At 55.5% G+C, this 19,841-nt stretch overlaps 1 protein-coding gene across 1 annotated transcript in view; it reads right to left on the bottom strand.

Moving 5' to 3' along the window:
- SLC6A20 (solute carrier family 6 member 20) overlaps positions 1–19,841 on the bottom strand; it is a 358,737-nt gene that overhangs the window by 133,016 nt on the left and 205,880 nt on the right. The gene's annotated exons all lie outside the window — the stretch shown is intronic.

Below are 19,841 nucleotides of genomic sequence, written 5' to 3'. Positions count from 1 at the left end.
GTACCCTCACCCGCGTATGCATGGAGCGTACCCCCCAGCCCAACAGTGTAAGTACGACCCGTACCCCCACCCGCGTATGCATGGAGCGTACCCCCATGCCAACAGTGTAAGTACGACTCCTACCCCCACCCGCGGACTCACGGACCGTACCCCCACCCCAACAGTGTAAGTACGACCCGTACCCCCACCCGCGTATGCAAGGAGCGTACCCCCCAGCCCAACAGTGTAAGTACGACCCGTACCCCCACCCGCGTATGCACGGAGCGTACCCCCCAGCCCAACAGTGTAAGTACGACCCGTACCCCCACCCGCGTATGCATGGAGCGTACCCCCCAGCCCAACAGTGTAAGTACGACCCGTACCCCCACCCGCGTATGCATGGAGCGTACCCCCCAGCCCAACAGTGTAAGTACGACCCGTACCCCCACCCGCGTATGCATGGAGCGTACCCCCCATGCCAACAGTGTAAGTACGACTCGAACCCTCACCCGCGTATGCAAGGAGCGTACCCCCCAGCCCAACAGTGTAAGTACGACCCGTACCCCCACCCGCGTAGGCAAGGAGCGTACCCCCCAGCCCAACAGTGTAAGTACGACCCGTACCCTCACCCGCGTATGCATGGAGCGTACCCCCCAGCCCAACAGTGTAAGTACGACCCGTACCCCCACCCGCGTATGCATGGAGCGTACCCCCCATGCCAACAGTTTAAGTACGACTCCTACCCCCACCCGCGGACTCACGGACCGTACCCCCACCCCAACAGTGTAAGTACGACCCGTACCCCCACCCACGTATGCAAGGAGCGTACCCCCCAGCCCAACAGTGTAAGTACGACCCGTACCCTCACCCGCGTATGCATGGAGCGTACCCCCACCACACCAGTGTAAGTAGACTCGTACCCTCACCTCGAATGCATTGAGCGTACCCCCACCGTGTATGTTCCAAGCGTACATATCCTGAAATTGGAGGTGTGTGTGCAGAGTCCACCCAGCAGTGCCCTGAGACAGGAGGGGTGGGTGTGGAGTCCTCCCAGCAGTGCCCTGAGACAGGAGGGGTGGGTGTGGAGTCCTCCCAGCAGTGCCCTGAGACAGGAGGGGTGTGTGCAGAGTCCTCCCAGCAGTGCCCTGAGACAGGAGGGGTGGGTGTGGAGTCCTCCCTGCAGTGCCCTGAGACAGGAGGGGTGTGTGCAGAGTCCTCCCAGCAGTGCCCTGAGACAGGAGGGGTGGGTGTGGAGTCCTCCCAGCAGTGCCCTGAGACAGGAGGGGTGTGTGCAGAGTCCTCCCAGCAGTGCCCTGAGACAGGAGGGGTGGGTGCCTATCACTCCCAGCAGTGCCCTGAGACAGGAGGGGTGTGTGCAGAGTCCTCCCAGCAGTGCCCTGAGACAGGAGGGGTGGGTGTGGAGTCCTCCCAGCTGTGCCCTGAGACAGGAGGGGTGTGTGCAGAGTCCTCCCAGCAGTGCCCTGAGACAGGAGGGGTGGGTGCCTATCACTCCCAGCAGTGCCCTGAGACAGGAGGGGTGTGTGCAGAGTCCACCCAGCAGTGCCCTGAGACAGGAGGGGTGGGTGTGGAGTCCTCCCAGCAGTGCCCTGAGACAGGAGGGGTGGGTGTGGAGTCCTCCCAGCAGTGCCCTGAGACAGGAGGGGTGGGTGTGGAGTCCTCCCAGCAGTGCCCTGAGACAGGAGGGGTGGGTGTGGAGTCCTCCCAGCAGTGCCCTGAGACAGGAGGGGTGTGTGCAGAGTCCTCCCAGCAGTGCCCTGAGACAGGAGGGGTGGGTGCCTATCACTCCCAGCAGTGCCCTGAGACAGGAGGGGTGTGTGCAGAGTCCTCCCAGCAGTGCCCTGAGACAGGAGGGGTGGGTGTGGAGTCCTCCCAGCAGTGCCCTGAGACAGGAGGGGTGTGTGCAGAGTCCTCCCAGCAGTGCCCTGAGACAGGAGGGGTGGGTGTGGAGTCCTCACAGCAGTGCCCTGAGACAGGAGGGGTGTGTGCAGAGTCCTCCCAGCAGTGCCCTGAGACAGGAGGGGTGGGTGCCTATCACTCCCAGCAGTGCCCTGAGACAGGAGGGGTGTGTGCAGAGTCCTCCCAGCAGTGCCCTGAGACAGGAGGGGTGGGTGTGGAGTCCTCCCAGCTGTGCCCTGAGACAGGAGGGGTGTGTCTAGAGTCCTCCCAGCAGTGCCCTGAGACAGGAGGGGTGGGTGCCTATCACTCCCAGCAGTGCCCTGAGACAGGAGGGGTGTGTGCAGAGTCCTCCCAGCAGTGCCCAGAGACAGGAGGGGTGGGTGTGGAGTCCTCCCAGCTGTGCCCTGAGACAGGAGGGGTGGGTGTGGAGTCCTCCCAGCAGTGCCCTGAGACAGGAGGGGTGGGTGCAGAGTCCTCCCAGCAGTGCCCTGAGACAGGAGGGGTGGGTGTGGAGTCCTCCCAGCAGTGCCCTGAGACAGGAGGGGTGGGTGCAGAGTCCTCCCAGCAGTGCCCAGAGACAGGAGGGGTGGGTGTGGAGTCCTCCCAGCAGTGCCCTGAGACAGGAGGGGTGTGTGCAGAGTCCTCCCAGCAGTGCCCTGAGACAGGAGGGGAAGGTGCCTATCACTAACAGCAGTGCCCTGAGACAGGAGAGGTGTAACACATGTGTGTGAGGCCAGAATTATCCACATGCATACTGGCTACAAGGGAACATGTCCCCATGAACTCATGTCAACAGACTCCACACACAAGTACAGTGATCACCAAGGATGCCACGATTGTTGCAGGTGGAGACATGGCCCTGCATGCATGGCCAAAGTAGAAGGGCTCCGTCACACACACAGCTCATGTAGACACAGCTCTGCGCTAAACATTGGGAACACCCTGCAGGGAAGAAAGCTGGGTACACAGAGGAAGGAATACACCCTGGGACAAGTGCACCATGCAGTAACTGCTTACATGAACAAAGAAAGTTAGCCAACACCTTGTGATGGCACACAGATCCCAGGGTCCCACCAATGAGCAGTACACTACTACATATCCCACACACCCAAACCCTTACACACCACCCAAAACCATGTAGCAGCCCCACCAACACCAATACCAGCATAGCAGTAGTGTGATAATGAAAACAAAATTAAGCTTTATTCAGCATGAGCACAATGTCCGTGGATCGCAGGCAGTTCAATCTTCACAAAGCCCATAGGGCAGTCAATGATTCTCAGCTGGATGGGGGACACAGTGGGATGCGTGTCCCCTACCTTGCCTGCACAGTCAAATGGCATCGTCTTCCACACTGGTGAGGGCATCAGGGGGGGGGGGGAGCAACAGGCACCGCAGGGACATCAGGGCAAAGGGGCGGCGTTGTGGGTGCAGGGATGGAGGACTCCACCACAGGGGGTGGGTCAGTGCCAAAGGCGGAGGCCAGGATGGCACTACACACCTTTGCAAGGTCCTCCAGGGAGTCCCCTGCACCCGAAGGGACCTCAGGCCCCAAGGAGGGGGGGGGGGGTCAGAGGGATGGGTCGCAGCGCCACCGGGGGAGGGTGGAGACAGGGGGGGAGACTCAACCACCCTGACCGGGGACCTCCTTGACCGCTTGCGTGGTGGTGTAACTGTGGGGCTCAGGGACAGAGCGGCCATGAAGGAGTCCTTGGGGGAGATGTGGCCAGGAGAGCTGAGGGGAGGGGATTTGGAGGGAGTGGACTGGGTGGAATGCGGACTCCCACTATGGCTGCGTGTCACACGTTTGCCCCCCGACCCAGTGGGTGTGCCTACCTCACCCTGTGTGTGCGTGTCAGGAGGAGTGCGGTGGACCTTCCCTGCTGGTGTGGTGCCCGTGTCTGTTGATGTGGGTGCATGCCGACGTCTGGGTGTACGTGGGACAGGCATGGGAGTGGGAAGTGTGGATGGGGCAGGGGTAGGTGGGGGGAGGTCGCGCTGCAGGAGACCCACTGCTGCAGTCAGTGTGGAGTCTATGGACCTCAGCAAGTTGCGTTGGTCAGCCTGCGATGAATGAATGCCCTCCAAGAAAGCCTCGATGTTGGTGAGGGTTTTGCCGTGGGCATGGAGGACATTAAGGATCGCAGCCTGACCAACCTGCAGTTGCCGCTGGATGTCCACAGACTCTGCATTGGCGGCAGCAGTGGAGACAGGGGCAGGGGGTGCGGTGCCTGGCAGGAAGGAGACATGCTGTGACCGGGCACGCTGGGAAGGGACACGAGCAAGTGGGAGGCGGCTGATGGAAACTGAGGGGGCGGTGCGAGGTGTTGTTCCGCTGTCAGCTGCTGGTGCAGCCTCCGCCCACTCGGAGACATCCTCCTCGGACCTGTCAGCTTCGTAGTCTGATGTGCCAGTCGACAGGTCCTCGGCCACACTCTCCTCCGCCTCTGTCCCACTCGATGTGCCAGACCCGATGTCACGGCTGGCACTGGTGCTCGGTCCCTCCGCCTGGTCTGTGTCCATGTCTCCCTCTGTGTCCCCCGACGATGCTGTGGGCAGGGTGGAGAGACAGAAATTAATCAGACACCTGTACACATCTGTCACATGAGTCCAATCTACATAGGTAACATTGCATAGCCTGAAAAGGAAGATCCCTAACATCTACTGAACAAGGTACCGATGTAGGGCATGAAACACACAGTTGGTTGAGCCACCATGCCACTGAAATACCATGGAGAGCATGAGACAATAGCTAAACACAGGAAACGGAGTCTGACATAGCACCCAGGCCCTGGGGACAATCCAGCACTGCATCTGCACCACACAGCGTTGGCGAAAATACCGATGACCAGGGACCATATCCATGAACTTGAGACACATGCTGCATAGGTAATGCTGAAAACATGCCCAACATGACTCGGTCACTGCACATTGCGTGTGTGTCCAGACACATCACACACTGCCCAGACCCAGCAAGTAGAAATCAGGATGTGACACATAGGCATTGCCCGCCCCAACAAGACCCTACACGAGGCAAATTGTTGAGACACAGGTGGCACCAACATCTCATAGTCTGGGTGATACACACAGGGGCAGGCAAAAAGCAAGATTGGACGCCAAACAGCCAAGGTGCGACTGTACAAATAATGAGGTACCAGTGCCCATCCTCAGATGAGTATAACAAGACACACAGGCACTGGCAACTGTGAGTATGAAGAAGGACAATCAGGTCAGGCTGCACAGTGGACACCTGTACAAAATAGCACGTCTATATACATGGTGACAGGGGACAATGGCACAGAGCACAACCTACGCTGTAGACACTGAGATTGGCCACGTTTATGATGACACATACACCACTGAGGAAAAGGTGCCCCAGGGGACAGTAGTGGGCACGCAACTACATGCTACTGAATGGTAATGACTGCAACACACGTCACCATCCCTGCACTATGTGTATCGCACACTCATGCACATCATGTCACAGGCCACTACATAGGACATGCGCGCTGTAAGGCATGACACATGAGAGACCAACTCCCATGTCTGGAGTCAGCATCAGTGCCAACTGACATGGAACCCACATGCAGTGAACTTGACAGTGCACAGGCAAGGTCCCACAACCTGTTACACACCACCCCCACACATGATGCTACAGTCATTGTTCTCGTGGACAAAGCGCCAGCCTACATTACCTTGTGAAGGAGTGACTACACACAGACCAGGGAACACATTGCAAGGAGGGGAAGGGTGGCAGGGGCACAGCGCTATACTGGGACAAACAGGATCTGCACAGCACCTTTAAACCCTGCCAGTGAATTCATGCTACTGTGCCCTTACAAATGCCGGTGACACACAACAAACACACATGTACCTACCCCCTTCCGGCTGCTGCATCGCCTGTAAGCGCCTCTCCAGGTCTGGAAAGACCACCGGCAGCACCCGCCTGTGGAGGTGGCTCAGACGGCGGCGGCCGCGGTTCTTGTGGCTCTCAGGTGAGTTCCCCAGCAGGAGCCGTGCAATCCTTCGCGTCCAGCACCGGATATCCTGCCAGCGTTTCCTCACCTGGGGCAGGCTCCGCCTCCGACCATCCACACCCCTCACGGCACTGATGGCGGTCAGCCAGATCTGCTCCTTGGCAGTGGCGCCTACCTGTGAGGAGGAACAAGTGACACCACATCAATACACCAGCCACATGTCACAGAGAGACATATGGGTACAAATTAGCTGGTTACAACAAGGCATGTCATGCAGCCAACGCATTGCACCTTTGTCATAGGGACATCATCCCCTGGTGAGGGAAAAAGCAGTACGTGCCACAGTGGGTACACAGGTGGAATGATGGCAATGTCACAATCAATGATCAAGGCTCACACTGTGCATCACACCCACCCCTCCTGTCTCAGGGCACTGCTGTGAGTGATAGGCCCCCACCCCTCCTGTCTCAGGGCACTGCTGTGAGTGATAGGCCCCCACCCCTCCTGTCTCAGGGCACTGCTGGGAGGACTCTGCACACACCCCTCCTGGCTCAGGGCACTGCTGTGAGTGATAGGCCCCCACCCCTCCTGTCTCAGGGCACTGCTGGGAGACATCAGGCACCCCCCCCCCTGGGACCCCCCCCGACAGTACATGGCATGTGTGTTACACCTGGACACAATGGCAGAAGTCACAGTCACAACATAGGGACAGTCTGTGGCAGTGGCCTATGCACTCACCTGATACCCTGGTCGCCCATACAGCATGGAGTACTGTGGGAGGATCACATCCAGCAGAGCCATGTTCTCCTCCAGCGTGAATGGCTGTGTCCTCTCCACAGCCCTTGACATGGTTCCAGGGAATCAGTAGCAGCAGCTGGGTCGACGAATGCAAAGATGTGCAGGCAAGTGCTCCCTCATGGGACCTGGCTGCCTTATATGTGCCCTTCTGCCCAGTCTCATGCACAGGAGTACAGAGTGATTGGTCACTCACATTTGCATCCTATGTTTCCACCAATCCCTTCAAACCTAGCAGTCTGTGGGTTCTCTATCGGTTTCATTCTCCTGCATGATGTCAGCCCCACAAACACATTGCAACAAAGTAGAAGAATTCCAACTGACTTCTGCTGTGCACCTTCCAGAACAATTTCGAAATTTGAACTTGGTCTCCATGACAACCAGCATGCATGTAGGCCTTAATACTTGTCCCCTATGTAATTTGGAGCATCACACACAGGTACGGTGCGTTTCGGGGCCCTAGGGCACCCCAAATGCATGGCAACGGCCCGTACATGCATGCCTACGTTCACTATCACTATGGGTCTGCACGCGTATGCGTACTCGTAGTGGTACGGGCCGTACACTCGCATGTACGCTCACTATCACTACGAGTACGCATACGCGTGCAGACCCATAGTGATAGTGAGCGTAGATGCGTGTGTACGGTCCGTACCACTACGGGTACGCATACGCGTGCAGACCCATAGTGATAGTGAGCGTACATGCGTGTGTACGGTCCGTACCACTACGGGTACGCATACGCGTGCAGACCCATAGTGATAGTGAGCGTAGATGTGTGTGCACGGTCCGTACCACTACGGGTACGCATACGCGTGCAGACCCATAGTGATAGGGCCGTACACACGCATCTACGCTCACTATCACTATGGGTCTGCACGCGTATGCGTACCCGTAGTGGTACGGACCGTACACACGCATGTACGCTCACTATCACTATGGGTCTGCACGCGTATGCGTACCCGTAGTGGTACGGACCGTACACACGCATGTACGCTCACTATCACTATGGGTCTGCACGCGTATGCGTACTCGTAGTGATAGTGAGCGTACATGCGAGTGTACGGTCCGTACCACTACGGGTACGCATACGCGTGCAGACCCATAGTGATAGTGAGCGTACATGCGTGTGTACGGTCCGTACCACTACGGGTACGCATACGCATGCAGACCCATAGTGATAGTGAGCGTACATGCGTGTGTACGGTCCGTACCACTACGGGTACGCATACGCGTGCAGACCCATAGTGATAGTGAGCGTAGATGCGTATGCGTACTCGTAGTGCTACGGACCGTACAAATGCCTGTACGCTCGCCATCACGATGGGTACACATACGGCAGCACTCCCACAGTGATTTGGGAACATACACAGGCCCTCTCAGCAGCAGTACGGCGGTTTTTACACATCACTGTGGTGATAGGCGACACACAGGTAGGAATAGGGCGGACATACTTGTCCATGGATGGACATACTTGTCCAGGAATGGACATCAAGGCATCGTCTGTGCATTACTACATGTGTGGGGCACAGGTGTCACAGGCTGTGATGTGGAACATGCCTCCTGAGTGGAGAAGGCACCAGATGTATGATGAGATGTGTACAGGTGTACTGTGTGAGGGTGCAATGTGTGCCAGGCATGCCCTTGACTCCTTTGACATGTGTGCATGTGGGACTGCGCACTTGGGGTGAGCGTCACTGGCATGGCACGGACACCAACACACGGAAGTGTCCCATGATGCCCGGTACAGGGGTCATGACACATGACTTGTCACTACCCACAGTGCACAATGTGACTATGTCATATATGTGTCCGGGATTTACATCAGGTTGTAGCACCCTCAAAAGCTGCAGCCGTTGCAGCAACCAACATGTGGCTGTGTGTAGATTGTCATTGCACACTGTTCCGCACACCATGCCACATGTGTTATCGGATGTGAGGTGCACATGTATGCATGGGACACGGAGTAGCGTGACAAGGCCATGTCAGCATCCTCACAAGGAATGTGTGGTGAGTCATGACATGTGCACCTTCATGGCAAGGTGTGTGGGCTGGACTAGTGTAATGTCATGTGACCTGTGGCTCCAGTGTTCCGCTACCAGTCTCTGCAATCGGCATCCCACTTCTGCTGATGTGTGGGTGTATGTCACTCCTGTCTTGCGTCGGGCTGTTCACTTGCACTGGGACACAGCTATTTCCATGGCGTGGCATGGGGAGGTTCTCAATCACCGTGTGTAGCTGGGTCTTGGAAGGAGTGTCACCTTGCATCCATACGTGTCCTGGGCATGTAGCACATACCTGACTCCCTATGTAGCATGTGTGTATTGCCAGATTTACATGTGCTCAGTAGACATGAGTTGTTCTCGTAGTGCACTCACTCTTCCTTGTCACTTTCAAATTACTGCAGAGCGCCGCCTCTTGCCCGAAGAATTCCAGACTTGGCTGCCATGCAGGAGAATGACAGGATCCGGCTCTACCGCTTCACCCAACCGTTGATTCTGGAGCTGACGGCGAGACTGGCACCACACCTGCAACCGCAGCACAGGTATCCTACGGCACTGACACCCCAGCTGAAGGTAATGGCTGCCCTACATTTTCTTGCCACGGGTACCTTCCAAAATACCATAGCTCATGTTGGTGGCATGTCCCAGAGCATGTTCAGCGGTGTGCTGCATGATTTCTTGGAGGCCATGTTGATTCACCTGGATGACTTCATCAAGTTCCCAACCCCTGAACAGATGACTGAGGTCAAGCGTGGATTCTATGCCCTGGGAGGGATGCCCCATGTCATTGGGTCCATAGATGGGACACATGTAGGTTTGGTACCACCACACGCACGGGAGGTGGCGTACCGCAATCGGAAGCACTACCACTCCATCAATGCCCTTGTGGTGTGTCTGTCCAATATGGTGATTTCACATGTCTGTGCTCGTTTCCCAGGATCAGCACACGATGCCTACATCATGAGGCGTAGCGGGATGCCTGATATGATGATGCAGCTGCGCAACGAACGGGCATGTGTTGTTGGTGGGTACAGTCTGTCTGTCCTGTATTCTGTATAGCCGACCAGCACGACCGCTTCACCAGTTCTAACGATGTCCATGTGCTTCCCATGTAGGGGACGCTGGCTATCCCAACATGCCTTGGCTGCTGACACCTCTCCGCAACCCCATCACGCCGGCCCAGCTCCGCTATAACACCGCCCATGGCCGGACAAGGCGAGTGATAGAGAGGACGTTTGGCATGCTGAAGAGCCGATTCCGGTGCCTCCACAAGACTGGCGGTGCACTCCCTTATGCCCCGGCGAAGGTCTGCAAGATCTTCATGGTCTGCTGCATGCTGCACAACATGGCAGTTGAAAGAGCTGTGCCACTCATCCTGAATCAACATGACGAGGACCATCCACCCGTGGAGGACGAAGGGCTTGGCAATGGGGCTAGTGATGTGGAGGATGTGGAGCCGCAAGAGGACATCCGGACTCGGCTCATACGCGACTTATTTGCTTAGTGGTGAGTACCAGTGTCTGAGTGTGCACGCATTGGTCCCCGTGTGGCATGCGTTGTGATGTGTGTCTCCACCTGCATGTATGGCACGTGGGTCAGAGGTGTGTGTGGGTGTGTCACTGGAGTGATGGTGGCAGTGATGGTAGTATTTCCCCAGTCATAATTGTGACCTAGCATGTTGTCATCCATACATGTGTCGAGTAAATGCACATGCAAGTGGCTGTGCTTTTTGTGGCTGACTTCTTGTGTGTCTCTCTTCCCCAGGTACCTGCGCATGCCGTTTGCTGGTTGCATTGTTGTGGCACTGCTATTCCTCATGGACATGACATCGTGGGCTGACTCAGCGTTACAGGCACGGACACGTTTGGAAGTCTCCATGGGGTAAGGGATGCATCTGGGGTGTATTGGGTGTGGCAGTTGTTCACGATGTGTGCACACTGCCCCGGTCGGGGTTTGGTTCCTCTGCAGACATGTGGCATCCCCATGGGACACGACATGCAGCTGGGTACACCTGAATAGATGGGCTGCCTGGTTGTCAGTCATCAGTGATGGGATAGTGGATTGTGATGATGGCATCAATGTGTGTGACACTGCCCTCGGACACATACGGTTAACATTGTCTTGACATGGCGTGGGACTTCCACATCAGCGGATCTATGGTGTATGTCAGGCTCTCCGTGTGCAGCTGTGGGTATTTAGCTGTTAGCCGACACTTGTGTGCCAGTTCCATGGCTATCACGCATTTGTGCTGCAGAAGGGGGGTGCCAGTGTTGGACCCACATGTTACTCCACATGATGTGTTCATGTGTACTTCAAGTTGCCTCTGCAATCCCAAAAACATGACTAATAAAGGTGTCCCTATGCCTCCAAGGTGCCTCTTCTCAGTCAATGCTGGTGTGTTGGCACGGTGCATCCTGCATGTCTGGCATGGTATTCCCTGATTGTGGCTATGTGTCAATGTGTCGAGTGGCAAGATGCAAGCTGTGTGTGTGTGCTGAGACTGTGTATTGGGCATGATGTCCATGACTGTGTGGGTATTGTGACATGTGCCATCCCCATGCATCCAACGTTGTCCATGACCCCATTCTCTGCATCCACCGGACTCAAGCTTGCAGGACATGGTTCTGCCACCTGTCTACACATACCTGGGTGCCCCCCAGGACACTGGCCAGGATCCCTGACCTCTGCGCATGACTGTTGCTGTACTCAATGTGTCTGTCAGCACGGTTGTTCGGCCACCCCCTCAGCTGGTTCTGCCCATCACGGGTGTGTATGGTGCTCCATGTCTGTCTTGCCTAATAAACTGTGACCCATGTGTCCTGTGCCAGACTCAGGCCCCAGGGTGTGGATGGTTGAAGTGAACAGATGACTCAGGCATGTTTAGACTGTACAAGACACATGTTAGGTAATAATGCTACCAGCAGGCATCTACTCTTAATAGTGTGATTTATTATTGGGGGGGGGGGGGACAAAGTGAGGGGCTTTCCGGGATTAGGGAATCCAAAGTTCAGTAGGGGAGTTGGTGTCCTTGCCATTGGAAATCCTCAGAGTCCATGCCACAGTCTTTGTCAACATTGGTCAGCCAGTGACCAGCAGGGCCATGTGGCAGAGAATGTCTCTTGATGCTGTGATGCTGTTGCTCCAGTGGGCCAGGTGCCAGGCCAGGTGTCCTGGGAGATGGTGATGTAGCAGCCACCCTCACGGTCCTTTCCGTGGACGACCCGGCTTCCTGCGGGGAACCTCAGCAGCAGGCCGTGACGACGTCTGGGATGCTCCGTCGGATGTTTCCTCCTCCTCCTCCTCCTGATCCCTCCCTGTGGGTGGTGATGTTCTCCGCCTTCTGGCACAGGGAGGGTCGGCCATGGTGTCGGCCATCCGACGGAGTGTAGCGTGAATCCCCTGGAACGCCGTCACTTGCTCAGCCTGTCTGTCCTCCATCCTCCGTTGGTGTACCAGTAGACAGGCTATTAGCTCCGCATGTTGCTGGGCCTGCTGGACCTTGATCCCCTCGAGGACGGACACAACCTGGGCCATGCCCGTGGTGTCCTGCCGGTATGAGTCCAGGATGTTACGGACATGGGAAAATACCGGATCCCCAGCCAACTGGTCAGGCTCGCGCCTCCGCCGTCCTCCACTCCCACCACCCCTGCCCACTTGCGTCTGGCCTGCACTTGTGGGCACATCGGGTCTCCGGGACCCCTGAGGGGTGGCATTGGCGTTGTCGCCTGCCTCCTCCTGGGTGCCCGGGACACCGTGTCCCTCCTGGCGAGCCTGGCTGCATTGTGGTGTTGGGGCAGGGATCCTGGGTGTCTCCTGGGATGTGGCAGGAGTGGGGGTGGTGGTTGGCACGGTTGTACCTGATGCAGGTGCTGCAGGTGGTTGGACACCAGAGGGGCCAGGTCGGTCGGGGTCGTCCGCAGAGTGGTGAGAGTGGTCGCTGCCGGTGGGATCGGTCTCCTGCAGATCCGGGTCCTGTGAGTGTTCCCCCCCAGTGTTGGGGGGTGCAGCACGACGTTGACCTGTGTGTGAGAGAGACAATGTTAATTTTGGTCCATGCAACATCCATGTTTCATCCGTTTCAAAGTTGGCACATTTCCTCTTGGAATTAGGATCTGTCTTGCATTCCACTCACAGTGCACTTGTGCATGGGTGTGTCCCTTGGGCACCAATTTGGCCCCTTTAACTATGTGTGGCACAGTCTTACTTGCTGCGTCAAGTGTGACTGCAGTCAGCAGTGGAGTGTGCAGGTGTGGCGAGCCATGCATTTGCGCCTTCCTTGTAGCACTGTACATGTGCACATGGAGTGGATCCACACACTTATATGATGCAGGTAGCTGTCCTTGTGCTCGTGTACAGGTTGTGACATGGCCCTGCGTTTTGCCATGATGAAGAGGGGGGGTTCTGGCACTGGCCACCCTTGTCTACATGCACGCAGTCCACCTGCTGACGAGCAGACATTCCCACACACCAAAGGACTGATTTGCTCTCCCTGTGTCTCCCTCCTTCTCTGTCCCCCTCTCCCTCCCTCTCTCCCTCCCTCTCCCTCCCTCTCTGTCCCCCTCTCCCTCCCTCTCTGTCCCCCTCTCCCTCCCTCTCTGTCCCCCTCTCCCTCCCTCTGTGTGTCAGCCTCCTCCCTCTGTCCGTCTTCCTGTGTCTCCCTCCCTCTCTGTCCCCCTCTCCCTCCCTCTCTGTCCCCCTCTCCCTCCCTCTGTGTGTCAGCCTCCTCCCTCTGTCCGTCTTCCTGTGTCTCCCTCCCTCTCTGTCCCCCTCTCCCTCCCTCTCTGTCCCCCTCTCCCTCCCTCTGTGTGTCAGCCTCCTCCCTCTGTCCGTCTTCCTGTGTCTCCCTCCCTCTCTGTCCCCCTCTCCCTCCCTCTCTGTCCCCCTCTCCCTCCCTCTGTGTGTCAGCCTCCTCCCTCCCTCCGTGTGTCAGCCTCCTCCCTCTGTCCGTCTCCCTCCCTCTCAGTCCCCCTCTCCCTCCCTCTGTGTCCCCCTCTCCCTCCCTCCGTGTGTCACCCTCTGTCACCTTGGCCCAGCTTCCTGGGCACACACTGTTAGCAGATCTTTGAGTGGCCCTTGGCCTGTTGATGTGAGTTTGTTTCTGATCTCCATGCACCCATTTTGTCTGCTGTGTGTCTGTGCGCTGCTGCTGTGGTGGTGTGTGCTGCCACTCTTTCACAATGTTGGCTGTTCATTAGCTGCTGTCATGTGCAAAATAGTGCCTTCACCCCCATGTGTTGATGCAAGGCGTCCGCCATTTGCTGGCAAGTCATTCCTGTGTTGGGACACACTGTTTGTCTGGCTGTGACCTAGGCCATATGGGCAGAGGGCATTGTTGTCTGCTTTGGAGTCGCACTATGTGATTTTTGGTGCCCAGCCTCCCGCCATCCGGGTTACCGTGTCATGTGTTGTTGTCTTCTGTGGCCTGTGACTTGACATTGTCCAGCTGGGTGCATGGGGCATGGTGGCAGCAGTGGCATGTGCCTGCTCATGGAGTGTGGTTGAGTCATGCGATGGCTTGTGGTGGTTGCGTGCCTGTTAGTAATTTTGGTTGTGGTTGCAGTTCCCCCCATGTGAGGTGCGTTGTTTGTGGACTCATCCGGGTCTCGGAGTCCTTCTACTCCTTCAACTGCCTCCACCGGCAGTATGGCCATCACCCTCTCCTCCCAGGGATGGTACTGTACGGCTCTGCGGGAGGGCCCTCCTCCGGTGGCGTTGGCCTGGTCGTGTTCCTCCTGCCTCTTGGCTCTGACCCTCCTCCGCAGATCGTACCACCTGTTCTGGCAATCCTGCTTGGTCCTCCTGGTGTCCGCAACGGCATTCACAGCATCGACGATGGTCTGCCACATGGCTGTTTTGGCTGCCTGGCTGGTGCTTCTGACCAATGTTCCAAAGATCTGTGGCTCGACTCTGAGGATTTGATCAACAAGGACCTCCAACTCTCGGTGACTGAACTTTGGATTCTTGGTAGTGGGCATGGTGAGGGGTGTGGGTGGGGATGGTGTGGGTGTGGGGGGTGTGTGGATGTTGGGGGGGGGTGTGGATGGTTGTGTGTGTGTGTGAATGTGATGAGAGGGTGTTTGTGAGGGTGGTCGTGTGAAGGTGTGCAAGTGTAAGGTGTGGTGTAGCTTGTAGTCTGGTTCTGTGGTGTCTGGCAGCAGTGAGTCTGTTGCAAAGGCTCATGGTTTGTGTGTGTGGGCCCTTTTTATTGGTCCATGGGTGGGTGTGGCAGTGTTTGAAGTTTGGGTGGGTGTGTTATAAGGAGTGGTGGTGTATTGGGCCTCTGTTTGTTTTTGGCAGTTGCAGGTCAGTGATTGTGTTATTTTAGTGGTTGTTGGCCATGTTTAGTGGCTTTGTGCCTTTCGAATGGTGTATTCTTGTGTTGTTTTGTTTTGTCCTGGTTGTGTACGTGCGTTTTGAGCGTGTGTACGGTGTGTACATGGGCCATTTGGTTGTACGATTATGTCCTTGTGTGTGGCTTTGTACGACTCGTACATGCGGTTGTGATGTTGGGGCATGGGGTGCGCTCCGTACTTAGGAGGTTGTGTTGGGGGTGCGCCAGGAACTACTGGGGTGTACATGGACGGTGGTACGACACGTACAGGGGTGGGGGGGGTGTACATTGACGGTGGTACGACACGTACTGGGGTGGGGGTACGACTGGAACGTACTGGGGTGTAGGTACACGGGGGTATGACACGTACTGGGGTGGGGGTGGGGCTCGAACGTACTGGGGTGTAGGTTCACGGTGGTACGACACGTACTGGGGTGGGGGTACGACTGGAACGTACTGGGGTGTACATAGACGGTGGTACGACACGTACAGGGGTGGGGGGGTGTACATTGACGGTGGTACGACACGTACAGGGGTGGGGGGGTGTACATTGACGGTGGTACGACACGTACTGGGGTGGGGGTACAACTGGAACGTACTGGGGTGTAGGTACACGGGGGGTATGACACGTACTGGGGTGGGGGTGGGGCTCGAACGTACTGGGGTGTAGGTTCACGGTGGTACGACACGTACTGGGGTGGGGGTACGACTGGAACGTACTGGGGTGTACATAGACGGTGGTACGACACGTACAGGGGTGGGGGGGTGTACATTGACGGTGGTACGACACGTACAGGGGTGGGGGGGTGTACATTGACGGTGGTACGACACGTACTGGGGTGGGGGTACGACTGGAACGTACTGGGGTGTAGGTACACGGGGGGTATGACACATACTGGGGTGGGGGTGGAGCTCGAACGTACTGGGGTGTAGGTTCACGGTGGTACGACACGTACTGGGGTGGGGGTACGACTGGAACGTACTGGGGTGTACATAGACGGTGGTACGACACGTACAGGGGTGGGGGGGTGTACATTGACGGTGGTACGACACGTACAGGGGTGGGGGGGTGTACATTGACGGTGGTACGACACGTACTGGGGTGGGGGTACGACTGGAACGTACTGGGGTGTAGGTACACGGGGGGTATGACACGTACTGGGGTGGGGGTGGGGCTCGAACGTACTGGGGTGTAGGTTCATGGTGGTACGACACGTACTGGGGTGGGGGTACGACTGGAACGTACTGGGGTGTACATAGACGGTGGTACGACACGTACAGGGGTGGGGGGGTGCACATTGACGGTGGTACGACACGTACAGGGGTGGGGGGGTGTACATTGACGGTGGTACGACACGTACTGGGGTGGGGATACGACTGGAACGTACTGGGGTGTAGGTACACGGGGGGTATGACACGTACTGGGGTGGGGGTGGGGCTCGAACGTACTGGGGTGTAGGTTCACGGTGGTACGACGCGTACTGGGGTGGGGGTACGACTGGAACGTACTGGGGTGTACATAGACGGTGGTACGACACGTACAGGGGTGGGGGTACGACTGGAACGTACTGGGGTGTAGGTACACGGGGGTATGACACGTACTGGGGTGGGGGTACGACTGGAACGTACTGGGGTGTAGGTAGATGGGGCTATGACACGTACTGGGGTGGGGGTGTGGCTCGAACGTACTGGGGTGTAGGTACACGGGGGTACGACACGTACTGGGGTGGGGGTACGACTGGAACGTACTGGGGTGTAGGTAGACGGGACTATGACACGTACTGGGGTGGGGGTGGGGCTCGAACGTACTGGGGTGTAGGTACACGGGGGGTACGACACGTACTGGGGTGGGGGTACGACTGGAACGTACTGGGGTGTAGGTAGACGGGGCTATGACACGTACTGGGGTGGGGGTACGACTGGAACGTACTGGGGTGTAGGTACACGGGGGTATGACACGTACTGGGGTGGGGGTACGACTGGAATGCACTGGGGTGTACATAGACGGTGGTACGACACGTACAGGGGTGGGGGGGTGTACATTGACGGTGGTACGACACGTACTGGGGTGGGGGTACGACTGGAACGTACTGGGGTGTACCTAGACGGGTGGGGGTATACATATACGGGGGGTACGTGTCGGGCGTACGGGGGCTGGGGGGAGTGTTGGGCGCGTATGCGGGCACATGTCTCCATGGTTGCTATAGGTGTTCGGTGCGGACGGTGTTTTTTCCATACGGTTGTACGCTCGGATGCACGGGATGGATCGTGATTCCTCGGTCGGACTTGGATTTTCACGTTTGTAAGGTAAATCGTCCGAGGACGTGTCGGACACATTTTCCGACCCGAGGACGTGTGGGGAATGATTCCCAGTGTGGTTCGTATGGACTTTTTACCATGCGAATCGTGATTGCCAGTTCGTACGGCACTTGTACGATTCGTACGGTAAAAAGACCCGATACGAGTCGCACGGGGGAATTTTTTGCCGGATCGTGATCGGCACCTCTCTCTTAAGCAACTGTCTTTTCTGCAACATTTACTCATACTTTGGAGCAATCATAAAACATTATTTAACCACTAGGTACCCTTGTTTGAAACAATTTTCCAATGTTGGCTTCAGTGCCTACTCTGCTGGACATTTGTTCTGGGACCTAGATTTTTTCCTGTTCGACCTAACAGTTCCAATTCTAGTTCATCTCACCCTCCGTAAGGCTCTGAAATCCCAATCAGAGTGTCAGTGCCATAGTGCCCATTGCCCTTGGTTCCGATGCCACCTAATTCTGTCCCTTTGTAACTGCTACAAGGATGAAACTTACTGTGCTTGCTCAGGATGTACCTGTCATAGCACGGGTAATGCAGGTACACTTGGTCTTTCGTGTTACTTAGGCTGGACAGCCTTTGTTGCAGCATTGGCTTGCTTTCCGAGTGAGAGTTGCAATAGTCTGGGTTATTCTCATGTGTATTTGTCAGCATAACATATGTCTGTGTGAGTGCTCTGGTGCAGAATGAAGCATCTATCATGCTATCGCTGGAATGTTAGGATCTGATACTGAGGGGAAAAGAGTTAATCAGTTGAGAGGTGAGTAAGAGCCAGCAAAGAGAGGGGCATATGAGTCTGACGTCAGCAGGAGAGAAGAAGGAAAAAGGCCAGGAGACAGGGATTAAACAAGAAGCCTGATAGAAGGTTTCCTATAGATAGCTCCAGGAGTAACTTATTTTGTGAGCTCCAACTAAGATCTGCCTCAGTCTTATCCCGTGAAAGGTCCCAGTTTTCTGAGACCACATATAGGTTTCAGGGAACCACCCTTTATGTTTCTGAAATGCTGCTGGATGAGTTTTGGACCCTTATCATAATACGGGTACAGGTGTCAATGCAACCTGAATATGGTGCACACGTGGTGGGCAAGATTTCCTCATTGTGACACTCAAACCTTTTTGCTACAAAACGTAATTGGACCTTGTTCGACCTACTTGGCTGCCGCTCACTGCCTTACCCTGCTGAAGGATTTTGGCCTACAAAATTTTCAAAGCCTGAAGATAAATTGCACAAGTTGGAAAGAACACAAAAAAGCAACTAAGATTTCAAGGTTTGTCCTGCTCTGGTATTTTTACAGTGTGGCTCAGTGCTTCAACAGGAAGAAGAGGCCACTTTATCCAACCTTGTGGAGTCCATCATGGCTTCTGCTTAATGCCTTATGATCCCAATGAAGGTTTTTTTGCTTCTATAAAGCTTCCAATGCATAAGGTAAAACTGTTGACCAAGCTAAACTACTACTAATAACATGACCCTTGCTCCATTGCAGTTTGCCACAAAATGTGCCTAGGTATTGGTCAACTATACTCCAAAGGATGATTTTAACATTTAGCTTTCAAATAGTTTTCTATGGGCACTTTTTAGGTCGAATCTACCAGACCATCAGCCTATTGTCATGTTAACAAGAACTTACAGTGGGCTTAAAAGCCGTCCGGTTGTCTGCCATTGGCTATCTTTATCGTCACTCGGATTTGCTTGATTCCTATTCTATTGCTTGCCTTGTCGATCCTGCATTTGTCCCTCCCCCGGAGCATAGCCTCTTTACTTACTAACACTGCTCACTTTTATTATACTACTTTAAACTTAAGCTCTTCATGAAAGTGCATGTGTTTGCCAGTTGTCTCCCTCGTGTGCTTCTCTCCCCTATTCGCGCTCCGAGTTGTTATCTCTCATTAGTGTGCTTGTCCCCATGCTCCGTGTTGCTCTCTATCTCTCCCAGATGATTCTCTCCCTACCCCTGCACTCTGTGTTGCTTTCTCTCAAAGGAGTGCTTCTCCCCCAGTCTCTGATGTTGCTATCTCTCTTGTGCTGCGCCCCCCTCCGCCTCCCTGTTTCTTACTACACCACCCGCTACTTTTTGTTCCCCACCTTTGCAGTCCTATTTTCTAATTATTTTTTTTACTTATAAATACCCTTTTGAAGAAATGTTTTATTTTTTTGTTTACCTATCCATTTACAGTGCACAGCATGAACAGAAGGCATTGGCAGAGCTAATATGTCTCAGAGGCGAGAGATATTGGCTTTGCTAATGCTTGTTAATGTGTTGGAGCTAAGCCACAGAAAACATCAAGACCGAGGTTTCCCACCCCACAGTTCACAGTCCGGTTTATTCCAGTGATGTTTAACTCGTATAATTCTTACAAAAGCCGCGATGAAATGTTTACAAAAAGCCAAACAAAGCAGTCACGCTACCAGGGAGGAGGAACATGGATAGTTCACGTACTAACAGGAGCAGTGGACTTGTTGGGCTACGTCCATGGTATAAGACAATGCACAGACATCTCAAGTGGAGTTCTAACCGCAAA

This window comes from Triturus cristatus, chromosome 5_2 (genome assembly GCF_964204655.1).
Source record: "Triturus cristatus chromosome 5_2, aTriCri1.1, whole genome shotgun sequence".
NCBI classification, from domain to species: Eukaryota; Metazoa; Chordata; class Amphibia; order Caudata; family Salamandridae; genus Triturus; species Triturus cristatus.
This window is presented reverse-complemented; position numbering and strand designations above follow the sequence as displayed.